We start from the raw sequence: 21,570 nt of genomic DNA, 5'->3' as shown, positions 1-21,570 counted from the left end.
AGTGGTCCAAGAACTCTTCGCGCGGAATTTCCCTCTGGTGGTTGAATCTCTACTGAGAGTATGCATCAGATTATTATATTCTTTTATCTGTTTGACAATGGCGTTCAATATGCTTAATAGAGCTGCTTTGGCAGGCTTAATTATTATTCCTTGATATTTATTTATGTTTATTGCTAACCTTACGGCCTAATCTCCTTAAGCAGCAAATTAAATAAAAGGTGTTCGGCCGACCCACTAAGCAAGAGTATGTCCTCTGGAACCTGGCATTGTCCCCATAATTCACATCCCGTGTTTGTCCCGTAAAGCTTCTAAAATATTCCCTCCAAACATGCAGTGAACAGTTCTGGCGATATTGTGTTTTCTTTTAGTACGCCATTTCGGATAGAGAGATTGTTGGTTTGCTTGTAGCGGATTACCCTTCTAACACATCGCTGATATGCGTTTGCTAGAAGAGTTGTGTATCAATTGTCAGGCCTTTTATTGTTTTCACTACTGATGGTATGCGTACTGAGTCAAATGCTTTTTGTAATGAATACATGTCACAGAAGGGGTTCTAGTGTACTCAGCCGACATTTTACAACTTGATTCTCGGCATGAATCTAAGTTATTGCGAGGTAACTTTTTCATACCCGCACCTGCTTTAAGGAATGAAGAGAATCTACTTTAACTCATGAGGTAACTAATACTTTGTTAAACAGCTCGTACACAACTGATGGTCTGCTACTCTCTCGGTAAGTCTCTAAGGCTTCAGAATCTCCCTTTCTTGTGGATCAGCATTATATCGCTGGTTTTCGAGGTGATGGACACTTTTCGAGGCTTTAAACACTACAAAAATTGCATGGTCATTTTTTTGCAGAATATTTGTTTTGTAACAGTTACCGAGGTAATGCTCTCGTCGTCTGCATATTTGCCCTGCTTAAGCTTTGATGCCCTTTTCTACTTACCCTCATTCATTATTTATTAAAAAAAACATTTTTCAAGGAAACACGCGAAGGCGGATATCTCTGTCAAAATCGTTTAAAAATTGAAGAAATACGAATATTCTTCACGACAGAAACCTCCCCAGAAGACCTACAAAAAACGTAATGGAATAGTCCTGCAAGCTAAACGGCTAATAATACATCCCCAATGCTTGCTGGGCACTTCAGAAGAGACAGGTAAATTGATTACTTTTTATGACGTTTAAAGCCGCTTTTTGCAGCACGGCTTCTCTTCCCTGTAGGACCATTATGTAGACTTGTGGCCCACAGTTATCATAATTTGGTGAGTGTTTTTTCATTGGAAGATATTTGTGCGTTTTTCACTATCTAGTGTTACAGTCCACAGACCCAGTTTGGCCGGTCTGGGGCGCTGTTTCATACAGGTCTTGCTTCGGACTTGATGGAACTATCGGAGTGCAGATGACCAGGAAGCGGGAACCTTGTTTATTCGAACGAGTCCACGGCCAAAGAGTCTTCTCTGGTGAATAAGTCGGTGCTACAGCTGTACCGTCGTGGCAAGATTTTTGCCGCCACAGGTCTTCACCTGTGAAATTCTCGTGAGTTATGGGCACTTTTCCGCGTGTTTGGCGGTATCGAATGCTAAGGTGAACTCCAAGACATCCGGACGATAAGAAAGCACAGTGTTGAGAGTGCATGATGTTTCTCTTACATGGAGTAGGTGGAAGGGAGAGAAGCACGTTGTAGTCTGTATGGCCGTGTTATATGCGTAAGTTACGTAGGGGAGCACAAGGTCCCAGTCGTCAGGGACTGAAGAAGCGTACATGGACAGCATGTCTCCAAATGTTTGATTAAAGCGCTCAGGGAAGCCTTTATTCTGCGGTTGGTATGCAGTTGTTTTTCCATGGATAATAAAGCACACAGTGGCGAGCTTCGCGAAAACCTCTGATAATAAGACAAGTCGTCGGTCACTGAGGTGCTCTCGGGGCACCCCGGGGAGGAATCTGAAGTGACATAATAGAAATAGGCGGCGTCTCGTGCTGTGGTGGTAGGTAGCGCAGTGGTTTCAGCATAACATTCTAGTTGGTAGAGGGCAACAATGATCTATCCATTCCCGGCGGCTGTGTATGGCAAAGGCCCCTGAAGATGTGCTAACCCAATGAAATGGTTTGGATGGGCAAGGAAACGGCTCAACCGGACCATTATAACGGGGCGGTGATGACTTGTAAAGTCGGAAAGTAATACAATATCGGATGTACTTTTTCACAAAGTTGCGCATGCCTTGCGAATATTTGCGCAGGAAAATACACTGGTATGTTCCAGCACCCCTGCATGGCCACATGCCGGGTCCGCATGAAAAGTATCACAAATGTCGATGCGTAGGTGGCGAGGAATGACAGTCTGCCATTTCCGTCCTTCATTGTCGTTGTTGTGGCGTTACAGCAATTCGTCGCCCATCAGAAAGCACCGAGATGAGGGAGACAACCCACAGGTCCTTGCGCTGCTCTGTTCGCATGGCGGAGAAAGAAAGCGGTGACAAGTCAGCGTCGTGAGTATGGAGGCACGCCGAGTCGTAGGGCACTGATTCTGCAGAACGGTTGATGGCTTTCGTATCTGAGTGCTTTCGGCAGGATCAATATATCACGCATATGTCAAACGCCTGGATCCGCAGAGCCAACCGGGCGAGCCGCCCTGGAGCATTTTTTTTGTGTGGAGAGGTTACAAAGTGTGTAGTGGTCTGTAACCACGTCGAAAGCACGACCATAAAAATAGGTCCGGAACTTGTCCAGCTCCCAATCAATGGCCAGGCACTCCTTCTCTGTCACGGAATAGTTGGATTCGGGTGTGGTAAGGGTGCGGTAGGCGTAGGCAACGCCACATTCACCAAGGCCTGGCTTTCGCTGGGTCTGAACAGCGCCAAGGCCAAACCCTCTGGCCCCAGTGTGGTCCTGAGTAGATGCATCAGGGTCAAAATGCCGGTTAATACGAGGTGACCTATGAAGTCGTCGGAACGTCATGACGGCGTTTTCACACTCGGGGTACATGCAGAGATTTCGGTGGAAGCATTACTTAAAAGCGGCGTCAATGGCACAACAACAGTGGTAAAGGTTCGCACGAACCGTCCAAAGTATGAGTAAAGGCCTAGGAAGCTTCGAGTTGCCTTCAGAGAGGTTGCCTTAGGGAACTCAACAACAGGCTTAAGCATAGGGTGTCGGGGAGAACACTGTTGTTTGAGACAACGTGACTAGTATAATTATTTTCCTGTGGCAGAGTGGCATTTCTTGAGGTTTAGTTTCAGCTTTGCTATGGGAAGTCCGGTCAAAACTTGCTCCAGGCGCCGTAAATGGGTGTTGAAATCTAGAGAAAAAATTACATCACCCCCATATTAGATGCCCATCTTTCATTTTAGCCCACGCAAAATGTTGTTCTACATGCGCTGGAAAGTGGCACGTGAATTGCAAAGGCCGAAAGACATTACGTGGAACTGGTAAAGCCCTTCAGGTGTTATAAATGCCGTCCTTCCGCGATCAGCCTCCTTCATTGGCACCTGTCAGTACCCCGAACGCAAGTCGAGCGACGAGAAGTACTAAGGTCCCTGTGGGCAATCACGTGCGTCGTCAGTACGACGTAGAGGGTAGACGTACTTGCTGGTGATCTTGTTGAGGCGGCTATTGTCCACGCGAAAGCGTATAAGTCCATCTTAGTTCTTCACTAGAATGACTGGTGACGCCTGTAGACTGTTTCAGGGTCGAATAACGCCGAATCGAGTCATGCCTTTCACATGGATGTCAATAGTGAAACACGATAGTGTCGTTGTCGTAGCGGTGAGTGCCAGCCACTGTCTATGGTGTGTTCCACAGCTGATGTGTGGCTGAGAGAGGCTTTCATGTAGTCAAAAGGCGAGTGAAATCGTTGAAGTGCCAGCAGTTTAGCACGTTGGGTTGGGGTGGAGGTCGTAGTCGATAGCCTTAGTAAACACGTCAGATTGGGATACGTCTTCTACTGACATTGGCTTAAACTACAGGATATGATGATGAGTTGGATCATAGGGCACGCCTGCTACGGCATTCGAATCAACAGCTTCAATCTAGCCAAGCGTTTCACCTTGCAGCAAAGATGATTTATTTGAGTACAAATTGGTTATCCGCGATGCGGCTGGCCCCAGCGGGGGTCGATAACAGCTCACCGTAGTGGAAAACGGCTGCAGCGGCTGAAGATCACCGATGGCGTAAAAAGCACAGTGGCATCAGTATGTGAAGCACAGCCCAGAAATACGAAAAACGAGCACTGCGGCAGCGTCGCAGTGTTCTCGCTTAGAAGTTAAGAGGTGGTCGTATTGTCACTGTACGCGTCGCAGGGTGCCGTAAAATGTATTTCTGCAGTCGAACAGTCAATGACGACATTGTATCGAGCGAGGCAGCTCCAGCCCAGGACAACGTCATGGGAACACAAAGAGAGGACGATAAGTTCAATTGTGTACAAGAATGCCTTGGATGATGACTTGAGCTGTGCACGCCACCAACCATTGAATGTATTGCGCGCTTTCAGTACGCAGCTACAAGGTACCCAATGGCGCTATCACTTTGATGAGTAGGAGAAAAAATCTTCACTAATGACTGAGACAGCAGCGCCCGTACCTACTAACTTCTGTGTACGTCTGCCTTTGACTAAAACGTCAATACTGTTCAAGGGAATAAACGAGGCCATGAAAAGTTTGATCGTACGCAATTCTTCCCTCGGCACCTGCGGTTGCTAGTTTTCCTCATCGGAAGGGGGTTGTCTTCGACACATCGGAGAAATTGTGCGGCGACGCGGAGACAACGTGCGACAATTATCAGAAGCACGTTGGTCAGCAGATGAGGAACTGAACAGATATTTATCGGATACATCGTGGGGGACAGGCCACCGTGGGACTACCCATGAGTCGGCGGTCGGAGAATAGCAGTAGCTGGTGGAGTACGGCGGCTGCACTATTTCGCGACATGTCCGACATAACGGCAAAGGATATAAGTTTGGCGGTTTTCCCACGTTTGCCAGATATTTTAAAACTGGGAAGCAAGTCGCACTGGAGGAAATTGGGTCATGGGTGGTACCGGGCACTGATAACATGGTGAGACCTGATATGGAGAGAAACCCACGCTGTCAACGCATGACATAATTTCCCCGGGGGTGACTTGGCGACATTTTTTGCATTCTTTATCCGTGCAGTTAGAGAAGTGATATGATGAAGATACACAACGGCAGTACGCGGGAGAGCTTGAGCTGCGTGATCCAGAATCACTCTCATGAGTGCAGGCACAACGTGGGACCTAGTCTCAGCAGTGACATGCAGCAGAGAAAGCTGGCGAGCGATTTCCTCACGCACAAGGTCCTTCGTTAGCGAAAACTAGGGCTTCCGGGGTCACGAATAAAACTAGCATAATGTGGTCAAGAGGCGAAGGCCGGTGCAGCGAGCTTCGCTGCATGCGATGCTCGTCGAAACACTGGCGGATGTTTGCTACATCGGCCAATAACCGTGTGTCTCTCGCCAAGAGCATCTGAAAGGCATCATCGTCTGCACCTTTTATAATGGGCTCAATTTTAATAGCTGGGCATGGATAGATCGACACGCCTGCGTAAGTCCAGAACGTCATCGATGTAACTGGCAAACGTTTCACCAGTTTGCTGCGCTCTGGTGTGCAAGCGTTGCTCTGGGAGCAGTTTCCGCACAGAATGAAGGCCACAATCTTGCAAGAAGTACATCTTGAACTAGGGTAACGTGTCGATGCCCACTTCGTTGATATGAAACGATGCCTCGGTGAGTAGAGTTAAATAAAAGACCACGTTGTTCAATTACATCAGAGCATCCCACTTCTTGTGTACGCTCACGCATTCGTTGGCTCACAACCAGTCCTCGGAGTCCTAGTCATCCGTTCTGGTGAACCTGTCAGGATCCCCTTAGAACGCGACAGAACAGATGATGGTTGGGGCAGGAGGAACCATGGGAGGGTGATGCATGGCCGTACGAATCTACCGGCTGGGAAGTTCTAGGACCAGTACAGGACCCCCACGTCAGCAAATTGTAAATGGGTTTATTAGGGCTCAGGAGAGCTAAAAACGGAGGCCGCAATGAAAAAGCCAAGGGTGATTCCCAGCCAGCTGAAACTCTTCTTCAGTGGCTCCTTCTGATGATAATAAATGACGGTATACCAAAGCATGGCTGTGATGATTATCCGGAATGGTGCATGGAAATGGCGTTGTTGGCGAATGCCTTGTCGTCTTCGCTACAATGTCAAAAAACCTCAAAATATCACAACAGCCACATAAAAATTGTTCTCTGCACATGAAGTCATTGAATAACGAATGCACATTTTCCTTTATCCATTAAAGGAACCTGCATTAACAACGAACCAAATGTTTTACCGCCACTTGGTTAAAGCGTTATAGGACGTATTCCCAACAATAATTTGATTTGTTTTACAAGCAAAAAGAAACAGCCACCAAGGTCACGTTTTCGTAACTCGGACTATTACTCGCACAAAGAAAGGAGTTACCAAAAATCAATGAAACAGTTTCTCTCAACATCAAAGTCTGAAGTTCACAGCAGAGATTCCCCATATGGGCTAAGGCCTGTCGTCGGTCTTTGTAGGTGGTGCATTTTTTTGTTGGAAGAAATGTTTACTCGTGATATGCACTTTGCCATGCCACAGCTGCAGCAGACGCTATGAATGAATAAATATGTGGCCGTAATTGATCACGCTTTGTTGGAGATATGCGCTTTACTGAATTGCCTAACTACCCGCTCTGGGGCTGCTCCTACTAGATTTGGGGCGGGGATACTGATCTCAAGTTCGATGTCATGCTTCACGAGTCCCCGCTCTTCTTAGTCCGCGGTTTAACATCTACTCCACCTCCTGCGCCCTTAATTGTATGGTGGTGGGCTCCATGGTGAGCCATAAAGTATCCCCAGTGCACTTCTTTTTCTTCCCCTATCCCAAAAGCAACGATAGTTTATTCACCTTCCAGGTTGTATTCATATAATCTGTTATAACGTGCACTGCGGCCAGGTGTAAGGGAGACGTATTTTTAGCGAAACACCAGTCTGTATTCGCTATGTCTAAATGCATCAAAATATTCACTGAAATAACGAGTGACTGAGCGTCAACTGAGGATCAGTTTTAAGAAACTTCTCTCTCATTCTCCTGAATAAGTGAATGCTAACCAATTAATTTTGGTGGGGAAACAATCGAATCCATAGGTGGCATTTACCTCTCTGCTTCTTGAATATTTTTCCTTACCAACAATAATAAAAATGTACACCACAGATATTTCAACTCGTCCCCTCCTAATTCCCGGAGGCGACTCGACATTACCCAGCCTTAACTCTAGCTATTTAAAGTTCTGGGAGGTGAGTTCTGTGGTATTTGAATGTGAGGATTGGCACTTCAACAACGACAATATGAAGCGGGAGAAAGTGTATCCCACACACATTTATTGCGTATGTTGGTTTTAAAGCAGGCTCTGGGACATCATAGGCGCTGGGGTTTAAGCCACGAGTAAATTGTCATGACTTTTCTTTGGGTTTTTTAAGCTCACCTAATTGGTCACTGTTGTTTTGAAAATGGGGCTATGATTCTTTCAAAAAGCAGTATTTTGAGTCACCATAATTGAGATTAAATTTCATAGGTTACTTATCCTGGAAAATATATTTTTCGCACTTCGACAACCCTTTAGGTCACCCAACAGGCTCATGCGTGCGAAGCAGTTCGATAACCGGTACTTTTTTTGTTCGACACACTGTTATATATACATATCTGTGTATGTATATACATATGTACATAAATTGTACTGTCAAAAATATGAGCTGAGGCTCGATGCAGTATGGCAAAGAATATTTATTACACAAAAAACGTGTGCCCGCAATTACACACCGCTGCTCGAGGCAGAGCTCATTCACCTCCTTTCATAGTTACACAAGAACAACAGAGAATCACATAACTTTTTTTGATGACTCTGTACCATGGCTTTCTATCATTGTGGTGATAACACCCTGGTAATAAATTTCCCCGAAAACATTCCAAAGCGTACACGAAAAGGGCAAGAAGATTGAAGACAGGTGTAGTTGAAAACCTAATTCTGCTTATAAAATAGTCGAATGCAAGATGTTTAATTAAATCAGGCCAGGGATTGTGGCTTCCTTGTGTGGTGCGGTTTCATGCGATATACGTGTGCAATGTCATCTACAGGCCACTTTTATGGTCACCGTACTGCGTTATGCTTTGTTTCGACATCCTAGTTAAACTGCAAGAGACAGCGAATGATTGATATGTCACCGGGGTTGCAAATGTCACCACAACGGTGAAACATCACCAGGTTGGTACCCAACATTGCGCCGGCCCTTGTACCTTTGAGCGTCGAGAGTTTGTTCCCTTATAATCCGGAACCGTCAACCTCAAAAGTTGCTTCGGCCCGCTGCACAAAGTACTGCACGTCGGTGCTGCTTACTTAGGCGTTACCGACGGCTAGCATGGCGTCTAGCGTAGTTTTTCTCTACGTATATAAACAGGATGAACTATTTACCTTCAATCGTACAGAAATTGACGATTTACAATTCTCTACATTCGAAGATGGTCAATCAAGCTATAGCGACTGTTGGCATTTAATGTCCGCTCCAGAACTTATGTGAGATTTTTATAACAAATGAGGCCCAATCCATCTTCAGGGACTTTTTTGGAAACGAAGCTCCATACACAACCTACCACGGGTGATTAGCCGCCTGGCGGCTGAGTTGCTAAGGCGCTGGGCCCATGGAAGCGGGGTCGATTCCGGTCCGCGGCGACCGCTTTTCTGATGGAGGCGAGAAGCGCAAACGCCAGTGTGTTATTGATTTTGCGGAACGTAAAGATCCCAAGAGTGTCAGAAGTAATCCGGAGAACTCCACCATGGCGAACCTGATCGCATGTTTACCGTCGGCGAGTTAAATCCGACCATCTATCAATCAAACGCGGTTTACTATTGACCGCGCATATTATGCACGACACAATACCTTTGACGTGTTCTTTATTATTTAATTTCAGAAAGGCGTTTATAATGTCCTCATGAACGGTATACACACTCTGACTTTGAGTTTTCAACGTAGTTATATTCTGCAGAATCTTCGCAGCTGGTAAAAAGAACAGAATTGGAATTGTTTTCTGTTTTTGTTTTCCTCGAATCGATCGTTTAGATGTCTACAGCTTATCCAAAATGCGACTAATACATAAATCGGCGGAAGAGAAGGAGAAGTGCGATCCCATGCGTTGGAGTGAGCTTTTTTTTAGTTTTCTTAACTCCTAGCGCATGTGTAAATTGCGCACACGACCTATGCACGGGCCGAGGGCGGAAAGCACAGCGGCGCGAGAGGGCGCGTCTCGCTTTAATGTGGCATTCTGCAACAAAGCAGGGGGTAAACTCGCAGCTGTGCTCAGTGCAGAGATGTCTCCCCCGTCCTCGCACGAGCTGGTAGCTACATTGGTAAGAGAACGGGCTGCCGCTATATTTCTCTATTCGGTCAAGGTTCGACTCTTCGTAGTGCTAGAAACATCCTTTATACGTCAGAGGCAGTTTTCGGTTGACGCTGAAGGTCACTTTAGAACTCTTGTCTCCTAGAGGTACAAAGCTTCGCTGTAAACGTTTTTGCCATGAGATGACCAGACGACGAGCTGTTTGCTTTGCACTTTTCATGCTTACAGCCGTAGCTAAGACTTTGCGTCCCAAACAGGTAACATGCAGCCTTTGCACAAAATACCAATGGGAACAGGTTTGCACAAAATGCCCGCTCGAAATTACACCATTCACACATTCAGTCGCACAAAAGTTAGGGCATGTCAAAAGCTGCTTCCACAAAAATTTAAAGTTGCAAGACCTATTTTATTTAACTTAAACCTGATATAGTGCCGTATTTAGTGATGTTGGAAAGTTACACAACCTAAAAAATGGTTATGGATTTGTGTTCCTGACATAAACTATCCTAAAAAACTCTTTATGCTAATATAGATGACTATTGAATGGATTGCAGGGATCATAAAATTTTCCGTATACAGGTATACAAAATCATCGTGCTGTGCAACTATTTAGGAACATTACTATTCAATCCTGGGTGATCAAGGTATTGTAATAATACCAAATAAAAGAAAAAGTCTGTATTTTTGTGGATAATTTGAAATAAATAAACGTTACATATCACTTTAAAAACTTCTAGTACATTGCTCATACTAGAACTAAGCAAACTAGCCTGCGAAGTTTCACTGACAAAGAATCATTCCCTCTAAAGGGACAACTGTGCCAGAAAGAAGAAAGTGCGACAAATCAAATTTCGAGAAAAACAAGAGTAAAGTTTTTCAGGTCGTGTACAAACCAGAAAATCTCGCCCTTAGACGTCACAATTCACCAGTTCATAACTAGAGCCCTCCTTAGCTGCCACGGGCACTTTTTTTTCTTTTCTTGCTGCCAGTATTATCTCGCGGATATGTTTTGTCTCACCGTCGATTGACTTTTATCTTACTTCACTCTCTCTACTCGTTACTGGTACAACATGCTCCGGGGTGATGGTGGCCAGGTTAGATCGTCCCTCCCTCAAAATGTCTCCTTAGTTACTTTGTCATCGTTTAAGCCTTACACAACATAATGTATTGCAAAACGTACGATGGTTAGGCTCGTGTGGGTGTCTTGGAAAGCCAGACGAGTTGTGCAAAAACAGGTGATAGGGTCCGCATAGCTATGACCCCAGTACCTTGCACTTTAATTTCTCGCAGCGGCCCCTACAGATTATTACCAAGTCCCCAAGCTTTGCCGCACTAACTGATACATTCACTTCCTCAAGGACTTCAGTTAGAGCATTAGCGCTTCACCGACTCTAATACAACTTTCGCTAATGGTTCCTTTTTACCATGGCCTTGACCATGCCTTTTTTATAAAACGTCTGCCTATGTCAATACCGTTTCTTCAAAAATATTACATCAAAAAGTGTGAGCCAGGTAGCATTTACAGCAGTAGCATGAGGCACGCCCGTAATAAAGAAACGAAATGCTTGTGGGGTCAACAACAAATACAAATGGACGGTCAGAAATCATCATCACACAAATTTTAAGCAATGTTTCGTGTAATGAAGTCCTAAAAATTGTCTTCGAGTTATCTTTTTTGTGTCAGACTAAAAGACACCTAAAAAGTTTTAATATGCGCTCCTTATATTCGCTGCGATGTCAGTTTATTCACACGTGTGAGGAAATTGGCTAAAAGTTTTGAACTAGCAGAGATAAGAACGCCATGCTTTCTGCGGAACAATTTCGAATGTTTAGGAGTTCTGAAAAAGCAACAAGTTTAAAATGGCGTTTTTAAAAAGAACGTCTATTGAAAAACTGATGCAATACCTTAACAACGTTAGCATTATGTGTGAAGCCCAGGTACTGTTTTTCGGCCCTTTTGAACTTAGATCACCATGTACCCGAACGCATCCAGAAAACAAGGGTCCCAAATAAAGCAATAAAAGTTTGCAGAGCAATTTCTACACTTCATGGAAGCTTTTATCCACGACATACCATGGGGCGTGGCAAGCTTTACAGCCGGTAATCTTGTTGATGAGAGTGACAAACTACGTGAACACGGCCTTTCTATCAAATACCGGAAAACACTTGCCGCCCCACGGTAAACAATGCCACTATGGGCCTGGATTTAAAAACAACAAGAAATACCATAAACATAGTTGAGACGTGAGGGGGCATGAAGCAGCGGAAGCTTTGTACATAAATTAAAGTGCAAGGACTGCGAGAACCAGCCTTCCCTGTCGGTACACTTGTTTGGAGCGAAAGTGCACCTTTACTAAGGGCCAAAGTTCATGAAACTGGCGAAAGCACCTCCACTCGAGCACATGTGTTAGTACATGCGAAACCACCCGGAAGCTGTGGCGCTGCACGGATGTGTGTGCGTCTGCGTTCAATCAGCGTCGAAGCACGAGTAGTCTTTCGAAAGCGTGTGCAATAGAGAACACATGTAAAGAACGGAAGCCGCCAGCAAGAACCTATCGGCGTATTCGCGTTGCAAAGCGCACAATGGCAAATATGCCTGTGCTTTATCACACCCTCCCGCAGGATGGCAGCGCGTATAATGAAAGCCCACGGACAACAGCGAGTTTTTTTTCTGTCTTCGGTCGGCACGTCAACCAAAACAGGCGTGGCTACTGCAGCATTCAGCGCCGAGTTTCAGCGTTGGCCTGGACAACAGATCGATCAAACGTAACAGCTTGGTGTACGCGTTCGTATGCGTACCCCTTGGACCCCTGTGACAGCGTTCAGCAAGCGTTGGCTCTGCTCTTCGGTGTCCGAGTATTGCTAATCCCTTGCAGATGAAAGGAATGAGAAAGGCGACCGAAGGGTTCTTGCCGCTTCACAGTAGCTGAACGAAAGGAACTGAAAAGCATGCTGAACTTCTGTTAGCCGCACGAGAAAATCTCGGTGTGTAGTGCAGCCCAGCTCTTAGGAAACCGGAAAATGTGGGCAAACGTTAAGCCAGCGGAGGCGGATATGGTAAACTCGGTGGAGCTGTGAATGATCAAAAAAACGCCCAATGAGGCAATAAGACGTGGAAACCAAGAATTTCCAACTTGCTATTCAAGTTGACTGCGGCATAAGAAGCAGGGGCGAACAACATTAATTAGGACATTAGACGTTTGCTTCAGCCGTTTGCTATTGGTAGTGAATTAGGGGTGTTTTTCACGAATTTGAGCCCAATAGCACGCGAATTGGCTTTGAGTGAGCATACTGGCCCCAGAGATGTTCGAGTATGTTGCTGTCAGAGGCTAGCGATCCTTCGTTTGGGGTCAGACCCCGAGAAAGCACAGCCTTAAGCAGATGTAAAAGCTGCCTCGTTTGCTAAGTACAGGTTCCCACCAGAAGCTTTTCGCCTGGAGTTTAGCGAGGTAATAAAGCGCCCAGATGAAAATGATCAGAGTTCGCGTACAAATTCCAAGTTTGGTGAAAAACTGAATCAAAGGACTTGAAGCGTTTGATGAAACGGCAAAAATACTTCAGAAAAATTAACTAGAGCAGTACTGCAGTACATTCTGAAAGTAAAAGAATGATAGGATTCTAGATAGGTAAGCCGGGAAAGCAGTACAAAAAGCAGAGAAACTTGAGAACACGTATTGTGCCGAACACAGTTTTTTTAACAAAAAAATGCGTATGATCTGGGGCGAATTCGGTGAAGCCTAAATTCTTTCCCAAGTCAGAGACAGATTAGGATGGTAACGTAAAGAAGGAACCTCCGGAGATACGGAAAAGTGGGTTGTTTGAGGTGCGCAAGCCATTTGTGTGATATAATTATGTGTAACCATCGGCGCCGGAATCTAAAAGTGTTCGCCTGTGCTGTTTGTTGTTTAGCATGATAAAAACATGCATAACCTGTACGTTAATAGAATGGAAGTTAACAGAAAGAAAATCTCTTTTGCATTTTTTCGGTGCAATTGATGAGGTAGTGCATTTGTAACCTAACCAAAGATACAGATTTCACCGGAACATTTTAGTGCCAAGGCCGGCTTTTGAGAAATGTACGCCCAGCCTGCCACTAGCAAAAATAACCTCTAAAGGTTCCTTTGCCGAAATCCACACCAATGCAGCCATATCCTTTTTGGGTATTACCTAGGTGTGTATGTCTGTGATCCAGCACAACAACAAACTGCCATTCAAATCAGCAGTAACAATCGCCATCAATCCTGTAATAATTGTCACCAGGTGTATGGGGAAAATATACTCTTACACACGAGTGCACACAATTCCGTTTGTTAACAATCGCGTTTCCACGGACGAGTGGCGTTGTGTACGCGGTAACAGTCAGTGCTTACGTTCAGGCTTACCACAGTGCATCGAAGAAAAGACGCACCAAGAAAAAAGTTTTATTCCTCCGACTTGCCACAATTTTTCGGCGCTATTTTTAATGCTGCAGGAGACGTTAATTTAAGCAGGGAACAACGCTACCACTTTGGAAGAGTGACGTGAATGGGTCGGAGTAAAAAAAACAGGACGACGTTTGTTCTTTAAAGACGCGGTATTTTGTATTGTAAACACGACAAAAATACCGGTATCTACATTGACCAAAGCGTAGTACCCCTACAACACTCTGAGAACATTTTTAAGGTTTCTCCTCAGCCGAGTTGGTCGGGCCATCTCGCATTATTACGAAAAAGAGGGGCTCCTAAGCGAGTATAACTGCCCCGGTGCGCAAAAGATGTGTAGCACATTGTCGTAGCTGTGAGGTTTTCAGCTTAGAGGTGGACCGAACAAGAGACGAAAGGCACCGATTGCTACAATGCCTGTTACAATTAAACGTAACTTGAAATACACACAACGGACCTCAGTAAACCGTTTATAAAAATGACATCTCACTCAACTAAAATAGGTAAGTCTTGTGTTGAACTACAGTTTTAATCATAAAAACCAAGCGAGCTGTTCCCGATTGCCTTGCCGGGTTTCGCGCCTAATGCCACGTGCTAGATTGCTATGCTTTATCAGCATTGTTTAATTTTTGCCTAATTCACATGTATAGTTATTGCGTTCTGAGTGTATTGTTAGATTTACTTAGTTGTTATCATGACTGCGTTTACCCTTCTTTCCTTCGGTATATTTCACATTTTGCGGAATCGGACAACCAGTTGCCAGTGAGGGCCGTGTGACACCTTTTGTTGCCCCGCCTTTTTGCGCTGTTTTTAATTTCACTTAGAATTCACCAACGAGACGAAACCACGGTTCTAACGTTTATTGTCTACATTGCCCATTGTGCAATGATGAAAATTTTAACCAAGTGAACATCACTGACAAGCGTTGAACATGCGGCTGTTTTTTTCTTTTGTGCAGAGTGTAGTCACTCGGAGTTTTTAAACTGGCCTTCTACAGCTGGGTGGATACGAAAAGTAAAGACGTCCGTATGTACGAGATTTTGACGTAGGGTAAAGATCCGAAGGTTGGCGATTAACACGGAGCCCTCCTGATTTTTAGTGATAGCCTGTCATTTTGAGAGAATATGAGAACCGAGGGAACAGTAACAAACTTATCAATCACTTTAAAATAAAATTGAAGAATAGTAAAATAGCACAATAACTTGGTACATTAGGCTGTTAAAGCGACACGTATTCAGAATTTTTTTTGAATTGGTAGAGAAAGAAAAAAGTAATGGGGCGGACCATTTTGGAGTACTGAAAGGTAATTTCTTTGGCAGAGCCGACATTCACCAATATAACAATAAGTAAAAGCCGCTAAAACATTGAGTAAAAAGATTCCAGGGTTCTGGTGGAGCTTGTCGCCAGTAAGTGTGCACCAAACCAGAACGCAAATCCCCACAACAAGCGACATCCATACCTACAACAACCCAAACCCATATGCAATAAACCTGAAATCATACCCTCAGATAACTCAAAACAAGCGCCACCTGATCTGGCAAAGATTGACTGCACCACCAAGAGAATTATACCTCACACATACATCAGCTAAAGAATCACCACTAACCAATAAAAATACCCCATAACATGGAGACCAAAGTCCGCTGTCTGACCTCCCTAATACTGCAGTTTCAGATCAGCCACCCATTTATGACTTTTATATCCGCCATTCACCCCACGTCATGCAGCGTTTCGTATCATTGACAACTTCTGCACTAGATGCACTGTGGTTAACAAGGACATTTCTCTGCATCGCGCCCGTTTCAAAATACCTGTTTTCTCTCGGTGAACGGTGCGTTCAACCAACTGGAGTATTCGTACGATGAAGTCGCCGAAGAATCATACCGAAAGCCTTGCATACGAATGCTACGTGTAAAGGGCGCTTGGGCAGAATTTCGCTTTTAAATGCAAGAAACCGAGGTTCGATTCCGGCAAAGGGAATTAGTTATCTGAGTTGATTGGTTTTCGGAATAGCATCAAAGTATCACAAAAAAAGGATAAGTCAATACAAGTGTAGGAAACGGAGTCGTGGACTCGGTGATGCGCTGTGGATCTCCTACCTTTATTGTTGGTGAGCAAGCCCCGGCCGGAACTGGAGAGCGGTGGTGGCATACAATACCCCGTGGAAGTGTTCGATCTCTGTGGCGCGGGGCACTGCTGACGGCGCCGGGAAAACACCTCAGATGATGATGATTCGCCACTACAGAGCTGCCCCCAAAGCGCAAAGCTCGATGGAGTATAAAGCATTGCACAGAACAATGCACGAAAACAAAGTAGAAGTATATACAGCAAAGTAAACAACGTTTGTCTGAATGCCAGAATGGTAGAATGCAGAATATTCGAATGTTAAAATGTTACAAATTGCCAGAATGTAAGAATGCACTCTCTTGGCCGCAAGGTGATCAAATGAACCGGCTGGCTTGTGGGTGGTAGGAGGCTCCGTCATGCAAATAGTTCTTTTATTGCACCGAGCGTGGCAACTCGTTCGGCGTAATCACGTTAGACCCCGTGTTCGTCAAAGACTAGGCAGCTTAGGAGCACTGGACCGTCGTTGTGGTTTGAAGGGCCGCTTCTGATGACGTGTGAATAACCAAGAGTAACGTAGCATGGTGGTGAATGTCCTGCTAACACGAACGAACCGTTGTCAATGGGGGCGGGTAAAAGACCATTTCCACGTAGTTTGTGACATCCACACAGTCGTTGAAAGGTCTGGTCGATGTAGAGCAAACATTCGGGTGCAGGTGCACAGCGTTCGTGTGCTCGAATGAGGCTTTGAGCAATCGGCGTAGAATATGCGGCGTCTCTCAGGGAAGTAACAGGCGAGAGTAGGCGAGGTGGAAGCCTCGTACTGCGACTGCGGTCTGTCTCCTGTGTTCTGACCTAATGGACCCATCAAAAGTTTTGTCGCAGGTAGTTTAGCAATGTCCGCCCTTGCTCTGAGAGAATCTACTATCCCACGTGGTTCCTGGCTGTCCAGCAGGTCGCTCGGTTCACGGAAGTGGCGTCCACAGTCTTGTTGCACTGAGGAAGTCGCACAGTGTGAGCACGGTGCTTTGGTGGATTCATAAAAACCGAAACCGTTATTTCGTGACTGTAGCGGGTAGGTGCGACTATGACCATTTCTTAAGCGGAGCATTGTGCTTGCCGCGCAGTCTGCCATCAAGCTGGCATCTTTGTGGAGCACCGGTAGTGGAGCTGTGTCGAGGAAGGTCTCGCAATGGCTGTCGTTGGTGGTGGTGCCAACAGAGGCGGAATAAAGGTCACTCTCTCGGTGATCTGCGGCTCACCCGCGCCTTCTTGCAGTAAGTTAAAAGCGTAAGATGCAGACCGCCATCAGTGAGCGTCCGTCATTTTGTCGGCTGCCAGTAACGTTCGTAAACTTGAGCCTGCCGCGCTTGATGGGGAGCCTACGATGGGGCACTCGGTAACATAAACGACGCTGATGGTGCAGAAAGTTGGATGGGTGGCGGCGAAGCTTGCGCTGACCCGGCCGGCACCTCCTATGCTGTAGGCCGAACGCAGTCGTGGCCGAAGCCGTAGTGTGCAAGAACGACAGCACGAAGGTCATCCTAGGGGGTTTCGCTGGGCGGTGCCAGGGCGAGGACGTAGCGGAGCTCTAGCGGGAGCGTCTCCCAGAAGACGGAGTGCTTGAGCGGCGTAATGGCGACGTAATTCAGGGAGAAGGTGGCTTCAAGCTTAAAAAATCAACCTCTGATGTGGCGTGCGTCGAAATCCGGTATCGTCGGGTCCTCCCACATCGTCATGTCTATGTGTCCCTGGACGGGGTTCCTGTCTTGGTCACCACTTGTAGGAAAGGGAGCCATGGACTCGGTGATGCTGTGGTTCTATTAGATTTTGTGTTGGTCAGCAAGCCCCGGCCGGAACTGGACAGCAGCGATGGCATACAACAGTCCCTAAAAGTGTTCGAGCTCTGTTGCACGTGGCACGGCTGACGCCGCCGGGCAAGCACCGCGGATTATGATGGTAGGCAGCTCTTTATGATGAGGATAGTGGCCCTGCGAGCAGATGTTGATCATGCGCCACTAAACAAGTTTTGCTTACAAAATTTAAGCATATTGCGGAACTTGTTCCTACAAATCCTATCATATCTCAACGATAGGTTCCTATTCCGCATCACAATTTCTCATTAGAGACAACAATTATCTGTAAGTGAGGGGAAGCGGTGGAAGATAATATTCATATGAGGTCCCCTATAGGAGGAAGACCTTTCCTTGAACATGCAACAACTCCGGTCTCACGCTCTACTAGTGCATTCTCTCCCTCCGAACATCCTTCTTTCTTCTCTTCATTCAATTTAGGAACCTTATTCATTTTAGGTTCATTTCTTGTTATTCATTCTATTACCCCGGTGTTTCACCGGTTTTCATTTCTGATGACCGCTAGGGCAGCCAAAGTGCATTTGTTTTGTTCATTTAAACTAAAACAAAATTTATTCCAGTTTGTTACCTGACGCAGTATTCCCGTTTTCTTCATTTCATTTTTGCCCTTATTATCATTCTTTCTGTGACAGCTGAGCGAAGCCAACTTTCCTTTCCAGACCACTGACCATTCACTATGAAAAACAAGGGTGTCAGCAATATTGATAAAAAAATATAGATGTGTACATTTGTGCATTAGTTTTGCCGGTTTTTTTTTACGTTTTTTATGCCGTGCACATGACTTGGTGCGTAGTTTTCTGCTGTGTCAAACGTTTGCATGCGCACCTGACGCATTTGTACACCGTTGTACAAGAAAATATTGTTGTACCTGCACTACTCCTACTATTTTTGTACTTCTATTATTATAATGAATAACCACATTGTATTGTTTTATATTATGTTACTTGCGTCAAATTTGTGTTTTTGTTTTGTCGCCCCCTTATTCAATGCCCTTACGGGAACCTGTACCTTATTGTGAACAATAAAACGTGGGTTTGTAATCCACCGAGTGCCCATTCTTTACATGTCTGCGTCAAGATACATTGGTTGTATATGATTCCTCTGAGTGATGAATATAGCTTACATTTTTCATATTTTGAAGACCCGTCTGTGTGCAGTACGCCAACACCTATTCGCGCCGAATGTCCCTCCGGTGGTTGGAATCACCACTGACAGTATTCGCGAGATGTTATATTCTTCTATGTGTTCGAGGATAGCGTTAATTACGCTAAAGGTGGTGGTTTTGGCAGGTTCATTTTTTATTTCTTGAGATAATTTGCGTGTAGTGCTAACCTTACGCCCAAATGTCCTAATGCAGCCCCTTAAATGGCAGGTGCTCTGCGGAGTCACTAAGCAAAAGTGCGTAATCTGGAACAAGCAGATTGCCCCAGAATTCACTTGACGTGTTTGTCCAGTAAAGCTTTTAAAATATTCCCATATTCCCTCCAGACATGCAGTTAACAATTCTGGCGAGGCGGTGTTCCCTTTTTAGACGACAATTGGAATCTAGATATTATCGGTTTGCTTGCGATTGATTACCCTTCCCACACAGTGCTCATATATGTTTGCTGGAAGAGTTATGTATCAATTCCCAGGCCTTTCAGTATTGTTTTCAGTACTGATGGTGTCGTACTGAGTCAAGAACATTTTGTAGCGAACAAATGTCACAGAAATGGGTCTAGTGCACTCAGCGGACTTTGTACAACGTGATTCTTGGCATGGATGTGAAGTATAGTGGAATATCATTTTAAAATTCCCACCTGTGAGAATGTAGTCTGTCACTCATGACGTAACTATTGCTTTGTTAGGCAGCTCGTATACAACTGATTGTAGGCTAAGCTGTCGGTGAGTCATTTGGGCTTCGTAATCTCGCTTTTTGTGAATCAGTATTATATCACTGTTTTTCCAGGTCATGGGCACGTTTTGGCAAGAATATGCCTACAAACACCGACAAGAATACGCCCATTTTTCGGTAGACTGAAAACGGAGGAACACCTTTAAAGACACAGTTACACAAAACGTTCAGTGTTCAGATGACTGGGAGACCATACCTATCTCCGTGGGGGGGATTTGCTTCAGCCGGGCAAGAGAGGAAAGGCTTTTAACCCGCCTGAGATCGGCTATAAAGACGCATTCTAGAAAAACGTCGCGCAAACTTTATAATTTGTATTTGAACAGTGATTGTTGCTGCTGCATGCGGTGGTGGCGGCACCAGGATTCACTTGTTATGGCATGGCTCTTGAAGAGAAGCACTTTCTTTTTGCCTGCAAATCGCTAGTCCAGCGATTGTGCCCATGCATGTTCGGTACATGCCATAACATTGAACAAGGATTTGGAGGAACAAAATGCAAAATACGATCCATGCATACATTTTTTTAAGGAACACTTACTTGTGTTCGGCTGGGCTGCATTACGTTGGACTGTCGTAAGTCGTATATATAATTCATCGCTGGCAAATGACACTGATGGAAGAGAAAGCGGATGAATAAACTCGATCTCTCCTGTCTGGGGCACATGTTTAAAACACTTCCTGCTGCACTGCCTTTTTATACTTCTTTTTCTGCGCTGCTGCTGCCACAAAGGGGGGCCAGTATTAGTGCAATCGTGATTGTTCTTTATTTCTGTCATGCTGACCTGAGATTATAAACGTTACGTTTAAGCAATCCACATAACCCAAGCGGAAAATACAAAGATTCTAAATTAAAACCATCACCTGGTAAATAAGAAGCGGTGAACAATTCCTTTCCGATGCTAATTTTGACGAAATAAAAGAAGATCTACGGGGTGCTACATCCTGTTTGGTGGACAGATGGAAGCACAGATTGAGGAAGGGAAAGGAGAGCGTGTGGCACGACAGCTCTGCAAATTCAAATACACAGAAGGGATGTAGAAAACGGTGGGTGAATCATACACGCACATTGGAAACCAAAGCTTTCATTTAGACAGCTTGCGAGCACACAGTCGATTTGGCAGCGTTCCCTGCAGAGGATTATGCCACAAATGTCTGTGTGGTTTGCGCACAGGACCACTACATATACCGACGTCCACGTGTCAATAGCTTGGCAGGAGAACGTTGTCTGGCGAACTATCAAAAGCACGTCATCAAACGTCACAGGAAGATTCCTCTAAAGCACAGCGGAAAGCAGTAGGCCAGGATCCAGCCCTACTGGAGTCCTGCAGAGTTAGAGCAGCAGCGTTGGCCGCAAAGGACGGCACAACTCATTTACGTCTCAGTTCAATTTAGCCAGATGTTGACAGCTACTGGTTAGAACCTTTTCGGATAAAATTTCCCTCAACAACTGCTGCCACAATGTTACACTCAAAATTTTGGTCTCCACATGTTTGTGTCTGGGCCTCCCGTTGACTGGATCCCCATTTTCAATTACCATTCCAATTACCTTGGAGCTTTACAAAGAAATAGGAATACTACGACAGTAACTCGCCCAACTAAAGTGCATCTTCAAACTCTTCAACAATATATATTTGTTAGTCAACCAAAACCAAGAGGCACTCGAAAGAAAATAAAATACTTTGGTAAAAAATCAACCGTAAGATAAAAGACTAGCAGGCCTAAAATGGTGTTGTGTGCTACATAATGTGAAAATAACAGTTTGCCATGTCAGAAGGGGGAAAATTGCTTCAACTTCTTGGGGGATATTGGTGAGATTGTGAGCTTTGTTTTTACAAGCATCAAATATGGCGTTGTACAATGTGCACCCTGAAAAAAAGCAAACATAATCCCTAGGTTCTG

This window comes from Haemaphysalis longicornis, unplaced genomic scaffold (genome assembly GCF_048455015.1).
Source record: "Haemaphysalis longicornis isolate Haplotype H1 unplaced genomic scaffold, Haemaphysalis longicornis Haplotype H1 scaffold_8, whole genome shotgun sequence".
Lineage (NCBI taxonomy): Eukaryota > Metazoa > Arthropoda > Arachnida > Ixodida > Ixodidae > Haemaphysalis > Haemaphysalis longicornis.
Note: the sequence above shows the minus strand (reverse complement) of the source record.